The 18,208-nt window shown below is 37.4% G+C and overlaps 1 protein-coding gene and 1 pseudogene across 4 annotated transcripts in view; both read right to left on the bottom strand.

The window, feature by feature from the left end:
* Nucleotides 1-18,208, bottom strand: part of LOC135226470 (large ribosomal subunit protein uL10m-like) — a 97,289-nt gene that overhangs the window by 47,327 nt on the left and 31,754 nt on the right. The gene's annotated exons all lie outside the window — the stretch shown is intronic.
* The window catches only part of LOC135226466 (sodium/hydrogen exchanger 8-like), a 31,764-nt pseudogene that overhangs the window by 11,232 nt on the left and 2,324 nt on the right, over nucleotides 1-18,208 (bottom strand).

Raw genomic sequence — 18,208 nt, 5'->3', positions numbered from 1 at the left:
CTCCCACTCTACCAAGGTCAGAGGAAGACCCCCCATCCACAGTCAGTTTCCTGTAACGTGACTGATGTATGTGCCTGGTGGTAGTCCATCAAGACTACTCTGATACAGAGTATGTTTTCACTTATCAGATTGGAGTTCTTATGTGCCCCATCCAGTTCACTTCTCCTGATTCATCTGAAGATTAGTCAGTGTGAAGCGATATTCACATGCCCAATCACAAGTCCAATGTATATCACCATGCATGTAAACATGTAATTACAGAGATTCTTCCCTCTGTTCTGACAACCTCTCCACCAGATCATTGTCTACTGACCGAATGCCTTTAACGGACAGAAACATCCACTACATAGGCAGTCAAGGCCAAAGGGTCATTCTGTATATGTGAGCTAATAACCTTTGGAGTCGTGTTACGTCCGAGGTGACACTCTCCGCCCAAAAACTTAGAACTATTAGTTCAAAAGGGGATACTGCTCAACCTCCAGGCCTTGAGATATCAATTCTACCTATCGGTGATGCCTCTTCCCCACACGAACCTGGTAGCGATGATTGTGCTACGATAAACTTTATCAGTCACTCATCCTGGGTCCTCCTTAATTACTGGAACCCATCCTTCCGTCCGGGACATGGCGTAACAGGTAGAACCTAGAGTTTGCATAACCTCCAGGATGTTCCCAGTATCGCAAATGGAATCCTCAGGCTCCTCGAAGGGTGAAACCCCTGAGACAGCTATTGCATGGTTTTTTCATTATACGAGTTCCTCTCTGGATGAGTGGTTTGTGCACTCATCTGCCAAACCGGTGGTCCGAGGTCCTACTCCCAAATCGGCCAACGCGGGATCAGAGAACTTATTTCTGGTGATAGAAAATAATTTATCGATATAGTGCAGTTCGGATCCCACAATAAGCTGCAGGTCCCATTGCTAGGTTCCTAGCCACGTAAAAAATATCCAATCCTTCAGGCCAGCCCTCAGCCCTAGGAGAGCTATTAAACAGCTCAGTGTTTTTGTAAAAACTAAGATGCCAACCACGAAACACCTTATGCGGTGACCTGTTACGATATACGAGCATATGTTCAATATGCTACCCTCCAAAGGGAAATCCTATATTGCCAGAAACCATCATGGTGCTATTCTCGAGTAACCTAGCCCAGAATTGTACCCAACGTCACTTCACCCTACCTCACTCTTGAAGAATGGGAAACTCCCCCCTTTCCCCTTCCAGATATGATGAGGTACTAATGCCTCGCTCTAGCCAACTGAAGCTTGAACCCTCTATGTTTGGTTCATGAATTCAATATAAAAACTAGACCAGTATGGAAGACACCCATTTGCAGATTCCAGGTTAACCTAGCCAACAACCACTTGGACTAGTCTAAGTAGGTATATAGTCAATTAAGAATTGACTAACTTATTTTAAGTTGGCAAGACCAGGTTGAACCTGGCTTGGTTAGGTTAGGCTATGTTACCCATTCCAATTAGGCTAGGACCCTGGTTCGGTTAGGTTAGGCTATGTTAACTCTTCCAATTAGGCTAGGACCCTGGTTCGGTTAGGTTAGGCTATGTTACCCATTCCAATTAGGCTAGGACCCTGGTTCGGTTAGGTTAGGCTATGTTAACTCTTCCAATTAGGCTAGGCCCCTGGTTTGGTTAGGTTAGGCTATATTAACACTTTCAATTAGGCTAGGCTAACTCCTCCATCACTTAGGGTAGATTCAGTCCATCCGAAATGTACACTTAACTAGGCTAGGCTAGTTTAGACTAGCTTAATCTAGAAACTAAATGACTTAGGTTAGGGTAAAGCTACAACCACAACCTTCTAGGCTGAGGGGGTAAAAGTGTTTCAAATGGGTAGCCTAGGCACTAGTCTATGCTCGGCTATACTTATAACCTTACTAATTCGTCCAACCTAAGATAGTACGGGCATGTTTAGGCAACCGGATCATGTTAAGTCATCAACCCACTGTTAGGCTAAGTTGACATGTATGTCGGAACCACCTAACCTATGAGTTAGGCTAAGCGGACCCGGCTAAGCTAAGAATTGTACCACTCAGACTAATCTAAGATAGTAAATGCAGGTTCGAAAGCCAAACCGCAACCATTAGTTGGTCCAAGCCAGCACATGCATACCAAACCAGTTAGTTCAGACAGTCTAAGCTAAGAACTACTACTCAGATTACCTAAGATAGTAGCAGTAGACTTGAACTGGCTGGAATAGGCTACGAATATAACCACTTGTTAGGCTAAAAGGTATGACCCAATTATCCTGGCTATAGCATCTTAGGTTACAAGTACCCTACTTAGGCTTGGCTACCTTATGTGACGAAAGGATGACATTCACCTCTTTCTTTCGACTTAAGTTCCCATTTGATTTCATTAAGAAGAATGGTTCTACAGTACTTTCGAGGAACCAAGCTTTCGATTAACTTTAACTACTTGTGTAAGAGTCGAAGCATTTGGTCAATATTCTTATAGGAAGAAACCAGCTTATACCAACAAGTATATATAAAATATGGGAATTCTCCTTACCTGTAAAGGTTTGAAGTTTTCTGGAGTCAACCCAAACTATGCTACTTCCTACCATTCAGGCTACATATGATTACTAAGAGATATCCATATCCTTCTATCAATCCATGCATTTTACGTGTTGTAAAATGGACTCTACATCCCTAGAATAAGGTAATTCATGCACTTTCGTATCCTTTTTCAAACCAAACACCATGTCAATCCCCGGAAGAAGCATGCTGGCTCCCGAAAGGTTATTGAATTGACTAATCAAATCAATCACCACCTCATACGAAGCCAGAAACTCTTGGTCTTCTCTTCCCTCCGGTTCTAACGCACTGTGTTCAGCCACAGGAGACGTTAACTCACTCCTACCCTCTGACAAACGTCCGGGTGCGTCATGGCCGTCCGACCATACAGCCGCGGCACCTTTGATCTTTAATGGCCACTGATGGCTCGATCTCGAATAATCAGTAGGCGCTGAGAAGGTATCTATTTGCATACGTCATGGCCTTCCGACCATATGGCCACTGCACCTATGATCTTTAATGGTCACTGATGGCTCAATCCCGAATAGTCAGTAGGATTTGAGAAGGTATCTATTAGCATGCGTCATGGTCGTCCAACCATACGGCCTCGGCACCTTTGATCCTTAATGGCTGCTAATGGCTCGATCTTGAAAATATTATCGTCAGTAGGATTTGAGAAGGTATCTGTTTGCAATCCTATATACAAATATGAGAGCTATTTTATCATATTTTATTACTCTGACAGCTAGAGTCCATGGAAAACGTTTGTAAAAGCATCAGCGTAAGTATCAAGTTAAGCCACGGCATTGTATTCTCTCTTAGACTCTTTGTAGTCACCACTGGCAACTCCACCGTCTCCACGTCGGCCACTACCCCAGCGACAGTCGACGCTTTCGCTAGTTCGGACTCTTGTAAACGGCTTCAGTCCTGATTTGCTTTGAGCTCAAACCAGCCACTGACTTCGTGATTTTCTTGCTGGTTGGGCTGTGACAGTCCTAGTTCAAAGATGAAGAAGAATTTACTCTTCTCCTCTTGTCCCAAGGATCAGTCACGAAATCCCGTATCCTCCAACGCTTGACTGGTACACTCAGTAATGACATCATCTAGAGAAGAAGACGAAGAAGGCGAATCACGCCTTTTCTTTTTGTCTTACTTAGCCATTTTCATCTCTAGATCCTGTTTATTCTTCATTACACGTACTGTGTGTACCAATGAGTCAAAAAGCGTAGTATTAGGTTCCGGAGGCAGCGAAGTAAATCGAGAATCAGTAGGCTGTGACGTCATGACTACCACTATTACAAGCAGTCTTGGCTATGACGTCAACACACTTGATGGAAGCGTGAGGCTGTTTATGGTACTCTTGCAGCCAAGATCAAGAGACCCAACCTTCTGTGGCATTTCTACTTTACATGGATGTGACAGTCCTGGCTCGAAGATGAAGAAGAAATTATTCTTCTCCTCTTGGCATGAGGATCAGTCACGAAGTCCCTGATTCTAGCCTTTTCCAACTCTTCACAGAAGCCACACTAGACTAATTTTCCATCATTCACTTTCGACAATTACAACTACTTCTTGTGCTTTCATATAATAGGGATGTAACAATCCTGGCTCAAAGATAGAGAAGAAACTTCTCCTCTTGGCTCGAGGATCAGCTACGAAGTCCCTATTATTTCCAGGATTGGCAGGAGAACGCACTGGCATCAAAGCCAGTCACCTAAGCTTGATGCCTAAGCGGAAGGATACAGAGGAAAGACTTGTCTTTTCCATTATGTGACTTATATCTCCTAACGCTTGTAATTTCTCTCAAAAACAATGTGCATTAAAAACCTCCATCCGAAAGCATAGTTGTAAAGTACTCTTGTTTACCTTGAATGAAAATGGAAGCATGCCTTCGTGTAGGCCACAGCTGTGAAGAGACGTCATGGCGGTCGCCATGTTTATGACGTCTGAGCAACTCTAATGCGAAGCCAGCACCCTACCAGAAGTGCAAGGCTGTTGATATTATTCTCGTAGTCATAGCAACCTGACATTAAAGGCTGCCATGTTGCCCTATCTGCTTCTTTACAGATGGTGACGCATCCGACCGCCATCCAGTGCATGTCAGGATAAAAGGGACATCCATCACGTGGGATCCTGGATGGCAACATGACGTTAAACATCAAACTAACTGTCCTTTTGGGTTGGTTCTCCTGATAAGCCTAACGCTGACCGCACACCTGCATCCTCTCTACCCACGTATCTGGAACGAAAACAAGATGGCGATGCACGCCTCTCCAAGCAGGGAAAGGAGCACAATTAGTCATAATTACTTCCCAAAGCACATCCAGATACATCAAAGCTTTGGATTACAGGCAATCCATATGAATATGAGATATTCACAAGCACAGGTAACGAATTAACCGTACCTTAAGAGTTTCTTCACCCACGACTTACTACACGAAGAGTACTTCGACGGTTTCCATCGACGTCGAAGAAAATAACAGGGCATAAAACTGCTTCTTGTGATATCCAGGAAGTCTCGCAGCATGAGAAAGCTTCATGTTCACATACCCGGGAATTCCAAACAACAAATTGAAAACAACAGGGGACAAACTAAACCGGCTTTAAAAGGACGGAGTAAACCACGTCCTCACTTAAAGGCGGTAAGAAAATAACTGACGGGGTCATGAGTTAATGAGGGGTATGCGGGTGGCCTCACATGTCTCGTGACCAACCACAGATGCCAATAGTCCCTTGCGTACACAATTATTTTAAACTTTACCGGTTTCCAGCTGGCGCTGAGTATTTATCCTAATGTTAAGACCGAAGGTTGTTTCATATATGAACAATTGTATTTTTCATAATTAACAAACCTGAGGTCTTAACATTAGGATTTACTAGCGCCAAGCTGGAAACCAGTAGAATTAAAATTAAACTTGTGCGATCCAGGGACTATTGGCATCTACCCGGTCACGGGGCGTGTATTACCCAGAATGCCCTCTGCGTCTTGTGACCCACCAGTTATAATTCTAACCCAGTTTAGACTGCTAGAGGGGTGGTTCGAGGTGGGCCTTTAACTGTTAAGACCTCAGGTTTGTTAGTTATGAAAAATACAAATGTGACAAATTTGTCATTTGTTCATATACGAAACAAACCTTCGGTCCTAACATTAGGATAGACTTACTTATTGGAGGGAGGTAAGTCTCTATAACTGACTGGGAGTTTGCCACCTAAATCCATTTCCGAATATTAGGAGTATTCCAAGAGAATGGACTATGAACCCTTGAACCAAAGATTTAAGAGAATCTATTGGTTTCCCCCACTGGGTGCTGGTACCATGCCATGGTTTATAAACTATGGGAAAATAGAGGACCTTCCATTCTCATAAACCACTCTTGTCCCTTGTATATGGATCTACCATCACCCCTCCCTTCCCTGTACCGAGAGGGGTTTGCTGCTACTGCAAAGTATAGCTATACTCTAAAATAACTTTACAGTATGGCTGACACCCTCACCTGCATCTAGTCCGTTCCAGCTTATGATGGCACTCTCCTTCATACTGCCCGTAGGTAAGAAGTAGAAAGTACTAGTAAAGAAAAAAGACCAGTCATCCCATTCATTCTACTTTCCAGGGGTACTGGATGAGCTATACCACTTGCTGGGCCGCCACCACTGGACCCAAGGAAAAGGTATGCAAGGATCTATGGGGCAACGTCTTTTAAATAAAAGGAAGTTGAAAGTCGTTTGAGGCGTTTCCAAAAACACCAGCTTTCAGAATGGCTCTCCACAGACATATTCTTCTTGAATGCAAAGAAAAACTCAAGCCTCTGATGTCATGAGCCTTAGCCCTCTCCTGGCTATCTGACCCCCTGTCCTTCTTTTGTCATGTAGGCATTCCTGATCGTTTCTCTTAGTCAAAAGAATATTGTATTCCTGAACACTTCCTTTTTTGTTCCGTCCTGTACTTACAAACAACCTCCTGCACCCCGGCCTGAGGTGCCTTGTCCTTCTTAAGTACTCTCTTATTACTTTGACGGGACACAGAAGCATCTCATCTTGTCATTGTCTACGAAATCTGCCAGAGAAGGTATGGAAAAAGGATTCGAATCTACCGTCACACTATTGATGGGTTTTGAGTTTTGGCCACGAATTTTGGAACAAACTCGAATACCATTGACTTCCAACCTCTCGAGTGCTTTACGATATATGACAGGCCATTTAGTTCCCCCACCCTTTGGTTTTGAAGGCTATTAGGGAGCTCACCTTAGCCCTGTCAACTCCATCAACCACACGCCTCCCATGCCACCATAAGAAGACTGTCTCAGGGTCAGGCTCCTATCTGTGGACTGCCTTGGTGGTTCGTAGGGGGGTTTTGTCAGACTACTCAGTACCATGGTCAAATCCCAATCTGGAGCTTTTAGTTCCTTTGGCGAACATGACTGCTCAAAGCTCTTCAACATAGCCAAGTGAACTCTTGGATAGACCAGAGTGTAATGAGAAAGGTGGCCAACATACATGCCGTTGTCACATCTATGCGAGTGATCGTAGAGAAAGCCGAGGCAGTCGCTCTAGGACATGAGATAGAGCCTCCTGTCCCAAGTCCTCTATATGCTATCACTATGCCAACAACATTATTCTGGCCGAGACCATCTATAAGAGAAATTCTTTATAATTGGCAAGTCTGTCTTATGGAGCCCTCGGGGGATCATGAGAGTGTAACTCCTTTAAAGACAAACAGTGGCTATGCTATCAAAAATAGTTCTCATTTTCTCCTGTTTTAATTAGGAAGAATATCAGGCTTTTTTCTCAACATTTGCAAACAGTATTTGGACATCTGAGTATTAAGATGAATACAGTGCTCCCCCACTTTTACGCTATATTAGGTTCCAGAGCCTGTCACAGAATGCAAAAATTCCCTCTAAAAATCCTAATAACTGGCTTATAACTGCCAAATACCCAGTACCTCATAAACTAAAATGCTTATAATTGTCTATTTTAACATTTCACTGCTTAATTTAACAGTTCAAACAAAAATATATGTACCTTAAATTATCATACTAAAAAAATTTAATATCATTTCAAACTAAATATCACCCCAAAACTATCATCCCAAAACATCCTGAGACATCTTGAATTAGTAGTACCCTTTTACAACTGCTACTCTGAAGTATATATGTACGCCCCCTAAAATGCTTATAACAACAATTTACTCATTTTAAAATATCAATGTAAACAGTAAAATATCCATAAAAAGTTTAACACAATTAAATAAATCTTAAATTTAAATACAACTTGCATTAGAAATCTCTCTTACAGAAAGTTTGACAACAAATCAAGTTACCCCTATACTGTACACATAAGCTGTTTTCTTTCATGGTACTGAAGTATTATTCCCTTTTTAAAATTTTAAAATGCTCTAATTTGTTTTTATATAACAAAAAACACTGTTTATTCATAATTATTGCATTTTTTCATATTGTGTAAATGACTAAATACTGATTTTTATGATAAATATTATTCACAACATACTTATAATGTAGTTATGTATCTATTAAGCTCACTCCAGGTTGGACCCCGGACTGAGAATAATAGGTGTATGACTCTCTCTCTCTCTCTCTCTCTCTCTCTCTCTCTCTCTCTCTCTCTCTCTTTAAGGGTAATGTAAGGTGTATTTGAAATGATATTGCTGTAAAGATCTTTTATGAACAGCATGTTGTATAATATTTAAATAATTAGTGAAATATTTAAATATTGTACAATACGTTTGTTTGTTTACCACAAAAAATCTTTACAGCAATATCGTTTCAAAATACACCTTACATTACTCTGAGAGAGAGAGAGAGAGAGAGAGAGAGAGAGGAGAGAGAGAGAGAGAGGAGAGAGAGAGAGAGAGAGAGAGAGAGAGAGAGAGAGACCTGTCATGTTCAGTATGAGGCTCAACCTGAAATAAGCTTAATAGATGCATAGCTAAATCATAAGTACGGTATGCTGTAAATCATTTTTATCATAAAAATCAGTATTATTTAGTCACATACACAATATAAAAAAATACAGTAATTAATGAATAAATAGTGTTGTTCTACAAAGGAAAAGCAAATTAGTAATAATTTTAGAGATATGGTCAATAGAACAAAATCCACAAAATGTTTTAATGAAAGTTCCCCTTGGAAAAGTGAATAATGCGTTCCACAAAACTCCATAACAAATGGACTGCGGAAATATGAAATGCGTAAAACTGGGGGAGAATGGTAATACATTTGAATATATACAATGAATAGTGTTGTCAAACTTTTTTCCTCTCTAATTCAATCACTCCATTTCACCTTCTCCAATTGCCTACAAAAACAGTATTAACTAGTACAACAGTCATCACTCAAAAGCAATAATAGATTTAAAACTAAATAATAAAAAAAAAATGTGTCTAACCTGGTGCTTGAAACTGAAGAGAGCCAACCCTAAGTAAATGAAGACTGTACACTCAGCAATGAGAGCAAGAGTACGCATCAGATGCTGCATAGTTATCTGCATCACAGGAGACATGTTAAAATGTGTGTAGTGTGACATGACAATACCATTGAAGAGAATAGCCATGATACCTGAAACCATAAAAAGAAGTAAAGGGAAAATAAGAGGTAATAATACGGTGTAATACATTTGGCCAGGCAAGCCTTTAAAAAAATGAGTCAGCCATGTTAACAACCTTCAATAACATGATCACTGTTGTAATGACAAATAAACCCAAAAATCTAAGTATGTTTGTACTGTCAAAACTATAGGAAATACTACAAAAAATGCTGAAAAATAATGGAAAAATTCTACTGCTTTTTCATAAAACACATTACATTAGGGCCAAGTGAACTTACCAGACAGAAGTATGCCTTCAGCCAAGGTGTAAGGTGCATAAATGAATATAATGATGATGCACAATTCCAATGATGTATACTCTCGTACTGGGACATATTTTAGGGTCAGAGCGCTCAGAAGTGCAAAAGCCACACCAATACCAGCCGAGGCAAAGAACATGACACAAAAATGCCACACTGTGTACAAAAGAGCTTCTCCAGACCCCATAGATGCCATTGCTGGTGAAGCCATTTCCAATACAGTGCTGGAAAAACAATTATTAGAATGAATTTTTGTAGAATAGTATGGTTAAAAAAAAATAACCACAGCATTATACATATCAAACATATACCTAAATATGCTGAATTTCCTGGGGCAGATAGATTATTACTATGTACCACAAGCATCAGAATCCTGTAGCAATACCATAATACTATCATTAATCCTCCCCTGCAATCCAGTTACAATGCAGTCATACCCGAAAAGGTAATTTTCAGACTAACCATAAAACAATGAAAAGTTCTTCAGTCAGTAACTTGTACAGCCCTTAGACACTTATCGTGTGGTCTCAGTTTAAATATGCAGACATTAATAATACATAAAACACACAACCTAGAAATACAGCAAAGATAAAAACCACCTTCACACCATTACAGTAAATTGACACTACAAATTCAGTGACATACTCAGCTGCCACTAAAATGTAGTGTATATATGGTAAAGTCAATGCATCTATGGATTTCATTACTTAGGGTTAATGTTTTTTATCATTAAAATAACAAGAATTATCAAAGACTTTTACATAATTCACTTCTATTCAATTTAAATATCTAACTTATAATATAATGCACTCTAAAAAAGTAAGGAAAAGTTCTTTAAAAACATACAAAACCTTCATGAGCATTACCTTGTAAGAACAATAGAAACTGCATCATTGAGTATGCTCTCTCCAAAGACAAGCATATAAAGAACCTGATCCACATTGAGGGCATGAAAAATAGCTAAAGTTGCAACTGGATCTACTGCTGAAATCAAAGACCCAAATGCAAAGCTCTCCACAAAGCTCAGTCGATATACAACATCAGCCTGAAAAAATATAGTTCACAAAGTATACTCTGATTTACACCCTTTTGTCACTCCAACTATAAATATATGGGAAATTCCTCTTATGATTTATCCTTGGGTTAAAAGAAAAGGAAAAAAGAGGCAAAACTACCCCATCAAAAGGAGGAATGGGCCAAGAACATTAAAAGATGAAGAAAGACATTGCAGTATTTTTGCGAGATCATAAATATGACATGAGGGAGATTTTTAAAATGATTTATAGGAAGCAGACAAAGACAGACTGTACTAATAAATGAATTCACAGTGGAATCAGTAATAAGGAAACTTGACAGATGAACAACACAGGGCTATGATGGAATCACTGAAATTAGGACTTTCTCTGAAAATGAAATGGCACCTAGTATATTTAATTAATAGACTATTGTGAAGGAAACATATCTTGATGACGGGGAGTTTCTTGGCAAAGATACCAAAGAAAGGTGAAGAGTACACACCCAACAGGCTGGAGAAAACAATACCAAGATAAAAAAATTTAGTTTTAGAAAATACTGAGAATAAAGTTGGTTGTAGAAAAGCCAAGAGTTGTAAGGATCAAGAACATTTTTGAGAATTATATTCCTATAAAAGATAATCTACAAAAACAAGAAATAACGGAGACAATAATACACACAAAAGGATTAAATAACGCTAGCCAAGTCTTTAAAATATCTAAAAATATCCAAAAAAAAAGGTCTCTTGAGACAGCCCTCACTGCAAGGTTAAAAATATCAAATCAAACACTGGGCACATGAAACATGAATTGGAAGTCAAAACAGACTGAAACTGAACACAAAAGTAAGTTTATAAATCAGTTTGCTATGATCTACTGTAATAAGGACAAGATTTATGTATAGGGTTAGAGCCACAGTATGGCAATGTAAATATATCTCACAGATCTTGAAAGTTTTAGAAAAAAAAAGCTTAAAAAGGAATAGTATTACGAGTCCGATGGCATAAAAGCAAAATTTACACCTAAGGAAATTCTAAAAAGATTCTTATATATATAAGATAACGACAAAAGGCAGAGATGGCTCAGACATGTCCTTTGTACCCCCCACGGAAGAACATTATGTTAATAGTGTCAGCTGGGCTCCTCTGAAAACCATAAGAGTTGGAAGCTCCATAACTACTGGGATGAGAACTATGAGATGGGAGGAGATTTGTGGAAATGAAAGTACAGGAAAGGCTGAATTTTATAAAGCTATTTACAGGCATGGTGCTGGAGGCAATTCAAAATGATGACAATTACCATTAAGTTAGCACAATACATTAGTCCATAACAGCCTTAGTATCACACAATCATGTTAACTATTTTATCAAAATCTTAATTTAAAATTTTTCCGAATTACAGTATGATCTTATAAATACTACACAGAAAAGATGTGTATTTCTTTCAACAACTGGAGATGTCATTGGCAGGAAATAAGACCAGATAGATCAATGTTATTTTCCTACATGTATTTTTAAATATCATTTGCTGAAGCTATTGAGAGGTAACTGAAATTTTGCATCAATGATTTACTTACCTGGCCCAAAAGGTAGACTCCTCCTCCAACAACCAGGGCTGATATCACAGTACCCAAAATAGCAAACACAACTATCGAACCAATGTTCTGGAAAAAGTTTCCCTGGAAAAAATTATAATAGGTAAATAAACACATTTTCTCTCCATCATCTAAATAAGTTACAATATTAACCTGTTTCTTGTCTACTTGTAATAATTGGTTTTGTATTGGTTTAGCTATCATGAAGTGCTCAAGTGCAGAGAGAACAGAAAGAAAAAAAAAATTTAATTTACTTACAATATTACTCTGACCTTGACAGATTTTGAAAGTACCATATCAACTTTGCAGTGACTCACTATAACTACCAATCTTTCTGTGCATTTTTTTAGTACATTTTATCTTATTACAAGCTCCCCCAAAACAGTTGGAAAAATTTACAATTTTTTTGTCTGTATATGCAAATACAAAATATCTAAAGAAAGGGTGAGCACATTTGGATGATTTATTTTTTGGTGAGCATTAATGAAAGTTGCAAATCTGTCCCTCTCTAAACAGTTTTGCTAATTTTCAAAAATGAAGAATGAAAATCCATCACCATCTAAATCATTTTTATATTTTACCAATAAATAAAAATTGAGAACCTGTTGTACATGCACAATTCCACTCATTTTTTATTAATGAAGATTTAAAATCTGTTACCATCAAGTAAACCACCTTGTTCATTTTTCATAAATGATGATTGAACAATAGCAATAGATGAGTTCGAGACCATTCTTTGCTCTTATGTGTAACAATTTTGCAACAAATGTGGAAATAAAAAGAAAAAATAACACAAGGTAAAAGTGAAATAGTGCATACAATAAAACATATTGAACTTTTTGCTAAATTAAAGGCAAATGAAAGATTGACACTGAATAATTACGTTTCAGGTTACAGTACAATATTTTATTTTTTTATTTACTGTATGTCCAAAAAGCAACAAAAATCCATACCTTATGGAGATTGTAGCCCGATTCAAAATAATTGGAGGTAAGATAACCAAGGAAAAAAACAGTGGAGAAAATGCCTCTTCTTTCTGTAAAAAAATGAAGTAGAATAAAGTCAGTTTCAAAATACTAATTGTGTGTTGCAGCAAACAAACTGTTGCCTTAGACAACCCTTTGCAATAAAAATCCTCAATTTTGACAGTTTCAAAAATGTCTTTATACACTGTCACTCTCAAATATGTATGTAATCCAAAAACATTTTCTATAAAACACTTGCAGATACAAAACAAGATGCACATGACAAAATGATTTATGGAAACTGTCACAGCAAAGATAACCAACTCACAATGAAACAACAGCTTTTTATAAGAGACGAATATAGTAGTCAATTAACCCCTACAAGCATTAAACTTACATGATTCTAAATACATATATACAGTACTAAGCAAGGGTATAAAATCTTACTTGCATTACTTTGAACAGTAATGCTGTAATTCAGTCAAAATCATCAATTCTGAGGATTTACAAAACTGAGAAAGCCATGCAAACCAGGTGTAATAACAAAACCAATAATTATCGTATATCTATTTCCATAAATTATTTTTAACTGAACTTAAAATAATCATGGCAAAATCCAGTATAAAATTCAAACAAAAATCATATGCTTTTTCCTACAACCAACAACAAAGCGATAACATTTAAAGCATTTAATACTGATGACCAGGCTACTAGCTAAGTACTATTACTTATCAACACTCAAAAATAAGAAATACAGTATGCACACAAAGTTACCTGCCAGTTTGCAATGTGCCGACTATACATGATTTTCAGCACCAAGCCAATCACACCACCTAAGATAAAATTTAATCAAAGTATTAAACAAAATAATTACCGATTGGAAATACAAAATACTGAGTATCAAACCTGAAAACAGTAGGCTGAAGTACAACATTATATTACCCTGGTAAAACAAGTTTTGAAAGTGCTGAATGCAAAATATTCAGAAAAAATGTCTAAATTTAATTGCAAAAGGTAATGAATTCAATAGTATTGTGACAATAATGATCCTGAAATGTGACTGCATACCAAGAAATTACATAAATACACAATCAAAAGTTCACCTACCCACAATAACACAAGCAACACTTTCTGGCAGATAATTCAACTTTGTTTTCAGAAGAAAGAAGATCAGGATCACACATAATGCTGAAAAAAAAAAAAAAAAAAAAAAAAAAAAAAAGAGATCAATTCAAACTACTATTACAATATGACCTTAATATGTGTAGTGATTTGTATCTCTAACACTGAAAACCTGAATTCTACCGAGACAAACTTCCAAACTTAAAAAGTAATTAGTTTGAGCTTTTTAGCAATTGTGATCAAAAGTTTCAAGGAAATCTGTAAATAATTTGAAACCATGTTATAAATACTGCATAAATCATATAAAATTCAAAAGACACACAGTACCATGATGATGGATAAGCATCTAAAAAAAATACAATGCAATATACAATTAATAATACAGTGAAGTGTGGTAATACAATGTAACTGTTTTAGCTCTTATAGTACATTCACTGTATTATCACAGTTCCTGGTCACCTGAAAAAGTAACTCTGTTAAAAAGTAAGGAATTATCTGAACATGTCTGTTTTTATTTATATCCTAGCAAAAGCCAAAGGACAAAATATGAGAGCTGGACAGCTGCTTAAGCAAGTGTAATGATGGTTAGCAATAGGTGCAACCTACACTAGTAAAATAAGTCCCCTTCTGGTTCGTCAAACACTTACTCCTGAATTGTCTGAGAAACAGCAATATACTGTATGTACCCACTGAAACGTTTAGAAGCAATCATTAAGAAGAGACCTATATACACAAAACTTGAAATCATACATATTACAATGCTATAAACAATTATGAAAGAAAAAATAGCTGACAGAGTTCTTCATCAGGCTTTAGCTATGCAACAAATCAAACGAGACTATTACCAAGCTGGTAAAAGTTATCTGTAATCCATAATGAATAGTTTCATATATCCCCATTAGATGTGTGCCTGAATAGTTATTCTTGATCTTCATTACCTGCACTGGTATTAAGTGACACAAACCAAGAGCCATCTCTGTGGAGTGGTCAACAACCAGGCTGGATGACTTCCAAAGGTTTATGAAGTACTAGAAGAGCATTCAAGGTTCAAGGTAGTTACTAATAATCTGCCCATTAACAACTACTGGATCATATTACTGTAATTAGGCTACCCAGATAGAGAAGGAAAGAAATGTCCAAATCCAACTGCCAACTTCTGCCTGAAGTCCACTTCACGAATATTCTATGAATGGCAATTGTTGAGGATACATAAAAAGAAAGATATGGAAGTGACAACCTCTATATCTGCTTGAAGTCTAAACTAATATTCTTTTTCCAATATTAGATGGGAGGTACAGGTCAGTAACCAGCTATATCATCTACTAATGAGCATAACTCAAAAATAAAGGGTCCAGCTGACCATCTGATAACAGTTCTAAAACTTCTTGTTAAAAAGTGGAGAGGAGGAAGTTCCACCTTTTGAGCTGAAGCTCTTAAGATACAGTACACTATAGTGTAACTGTCCAGTTGCATTGCTATTTCACTACATGCCCCGGCGTGTCCCTGCTGCCTCTAAAGAGAGTGAAAGGAATAAAAGAAATTTCTAAGAAGATGGCATCCAAAGATTGTGGGCAAATTCTCTCAGGTAGAATGAGGTAAAGGAGGTCTGTTGATGCCAGACCCCACCCCACCCTCACTACACTTTGCATTATTAAATTTCTCCAAAACACAAGGGACTGGGGAACTCCAAAAGCTCTTGCCTGGATCAGACAATTGTTCTCTTCACTGGACAACCTGCACGGCCACCTGATAGTATCACAGTCAGAAAGAAAGACAGTTCTTGCTGCATGCACGAAAGCATCTAATCTGGAGAAGCTCAAATCCCTTATTAGAATTTAATTTACAGGTTCTGAGTCTTTTCCACAAACTCAGTAATGAACGAGAACAAGAAAAAAAAAGTGAACTCAGCCCTCAGAATGCTAGTCTAAACACAAGCTGTGTGGTCACCAAAATAATACTTAATCCTCACTAGTCAACCACAATATTAACAAGCTTCAACAGTTTTCAGCTCTGACTGGGAATACTCATACAAAAAAGAAACAATTTGTACTCTTGTAGAAAACAATTTCTCTTTTGCTTTTGCCTGAAACATAGAACCAATATCTCTAGTTAAATAAAATAGAATTATACATATAGCACATATAAATACAAAGAAAATCTGAGTAATACTTTACCTAAAACACATAAAATAAGAAATGGAGGGCGAGAAGTGACAAGTGTTCTTGCTCTGCCGCTCCTACAGCAGGTAAATCTGCACTTGTATGGCACACAGTTGTTTCATTGGACGACTCCACATCAACAACACCCCTGAAGTGCATAAGTATACTTTTGAAAATCACCAACCACTGCAACATGCAACTAGTACATATTTTTCAAATTCCAAAAATAAAATCTTAAAAACCTGGATATATTTTTTCAGACCAAAAAAGAAAATTTCTACTAGATCTTGACTAACAAGAACTGATGCAGTTCTGTTAAACACAATAATTACTTGGGAAAGTAGATGCAACCTTGTTAATTACAATAATTATTCAAGAAGAATAGATATAACTCTGTTACTTACTAACTGAAAAGAAGGCTTCTATAAAAACTAGATGGTTCGAAAAAGATCTAATCTTTAACTGACACTTGGTGTAGTAAATAAAAATGAGAATATACATAGTCCTGTCTCACTATGTTATACTTCAGAGAATAAAGTAATATTTAAGTCTTTCCATACTATGGTTCATAAAGAGTTGCATCATGAGACCCAATATCAATGTAGCCATTAACACAGAGACACTTCATATACCAAGATAACTATTAACACAATGTTAGCAAAACCCAATGTTCTTTAACTACATACTCTAGTTGTGGTTACTGACAGTCCACTATAAATAATGAAGCTACCTTGCACATGAGGCTCACATGGTCCAATAGAAAGGTTTCCTATGTTAAGTGATAAGATGCATTAACATGTCATTAACAATGAAAATGAGCAATTTCAGTTTATAAACAGTTTGTAATAGTGTAAAGTATTGAGGAATAAGTGTAACATCATTTTCCATGGACACACACTGGTCCATCTACCTTCATTATGCTAACGCTGGGTATTTGGCTCCACCCTTTTGGCAATAGACAGTTTTAGGGATATGTAGATGTTTTGGTGCACATTTTTTTGGTGATGTGATCTCTTTTGGTGCCAATTCAGAATAACACTAGAATTTGAAAGTTGACAGTCAAAGCTTTACCAACCATCCGTAGATTAAGAATCTCATTTTGTAATAATTTTCTGATTTAACAACTTGTTATGATAAATCAACCTGTTACCTCTTTATACTGGAAAACTGAAATACAAAAACAAAAAGTCGAAAAGCTTTAACTACCATCCGTAGATTAATCTCATTTTGTAATCACTGTCTCTTCATCTTGGAAAACTGAAATTTTTGTACAGCCCATACCAGAAATGGCAGAAAACATTCTGCTCCTCCAAATCCTGTTAGTTCCAGAGAGTTATTAATTAAAGACAAGTACAAAATTTATGTGACGAATGGTAGTCAACCTGAAGACTTTTAAATTGGTGATACTAGTGGTCAAAAAACGAGAGAATTTTAATTTTTTGGTAGAAAGACCTGGGGAAATATTCTACATGAATCTGATCTGTGGAACATAAGTGGATGGAACATTTAAGCTGTCTCCTCTGTTATTTTCTCAGGTTTACGTTATTATGGCAAGAGGGCATGGAGGAATTATTCCTATATTGTATGCTTTATTACCTAATAAGCATCGACCAATAAACGTTAGAATAGTTCAGATGATAACTGATTTGTCTGCAGACTTGAAGCCAAAAGGCATTTATTGTGATTACGCATGAGCAGTTTTTTCTGCAATGGAAGAATGTTCCCCTGGAGTGGAGCTAGAAAGCTGTTTCTTTCATTTTGCACTTAATATTCATAAGCATCTGAGACACCTTAGGCTGCAACATTCGTATAATAATGATCCCAACTTTGCCTTAGAAGCTAAAATAATCATTGCTTTATCTTTTGTACCAGTTTCCCACATGGATGTCTACATCGATGCTTTATCGGAACACTTACCTGATGAACTGCAGCCATTAGTGAATTAGGTAAAAGACAATTATGT

The sequence above is a fragment of the Macrobrachium nipponense genome, chromosome 14 (genome assembly GCF_015104395.2).
Source record: "Macrobrachium nipponense isolate FS-2020 chromosome 14, ASM1510439v2, whole genome shotgun sequence".
NCBI lineage: Eukaryota > Metazoa > Arthropoda > Malacostraca > Decapoda > Palaemonidae > Macrobrachium > Macrobrachium nipponense.
This window is presented reverse-complemented; position numbering and strand designations above follow the sequence as displayed.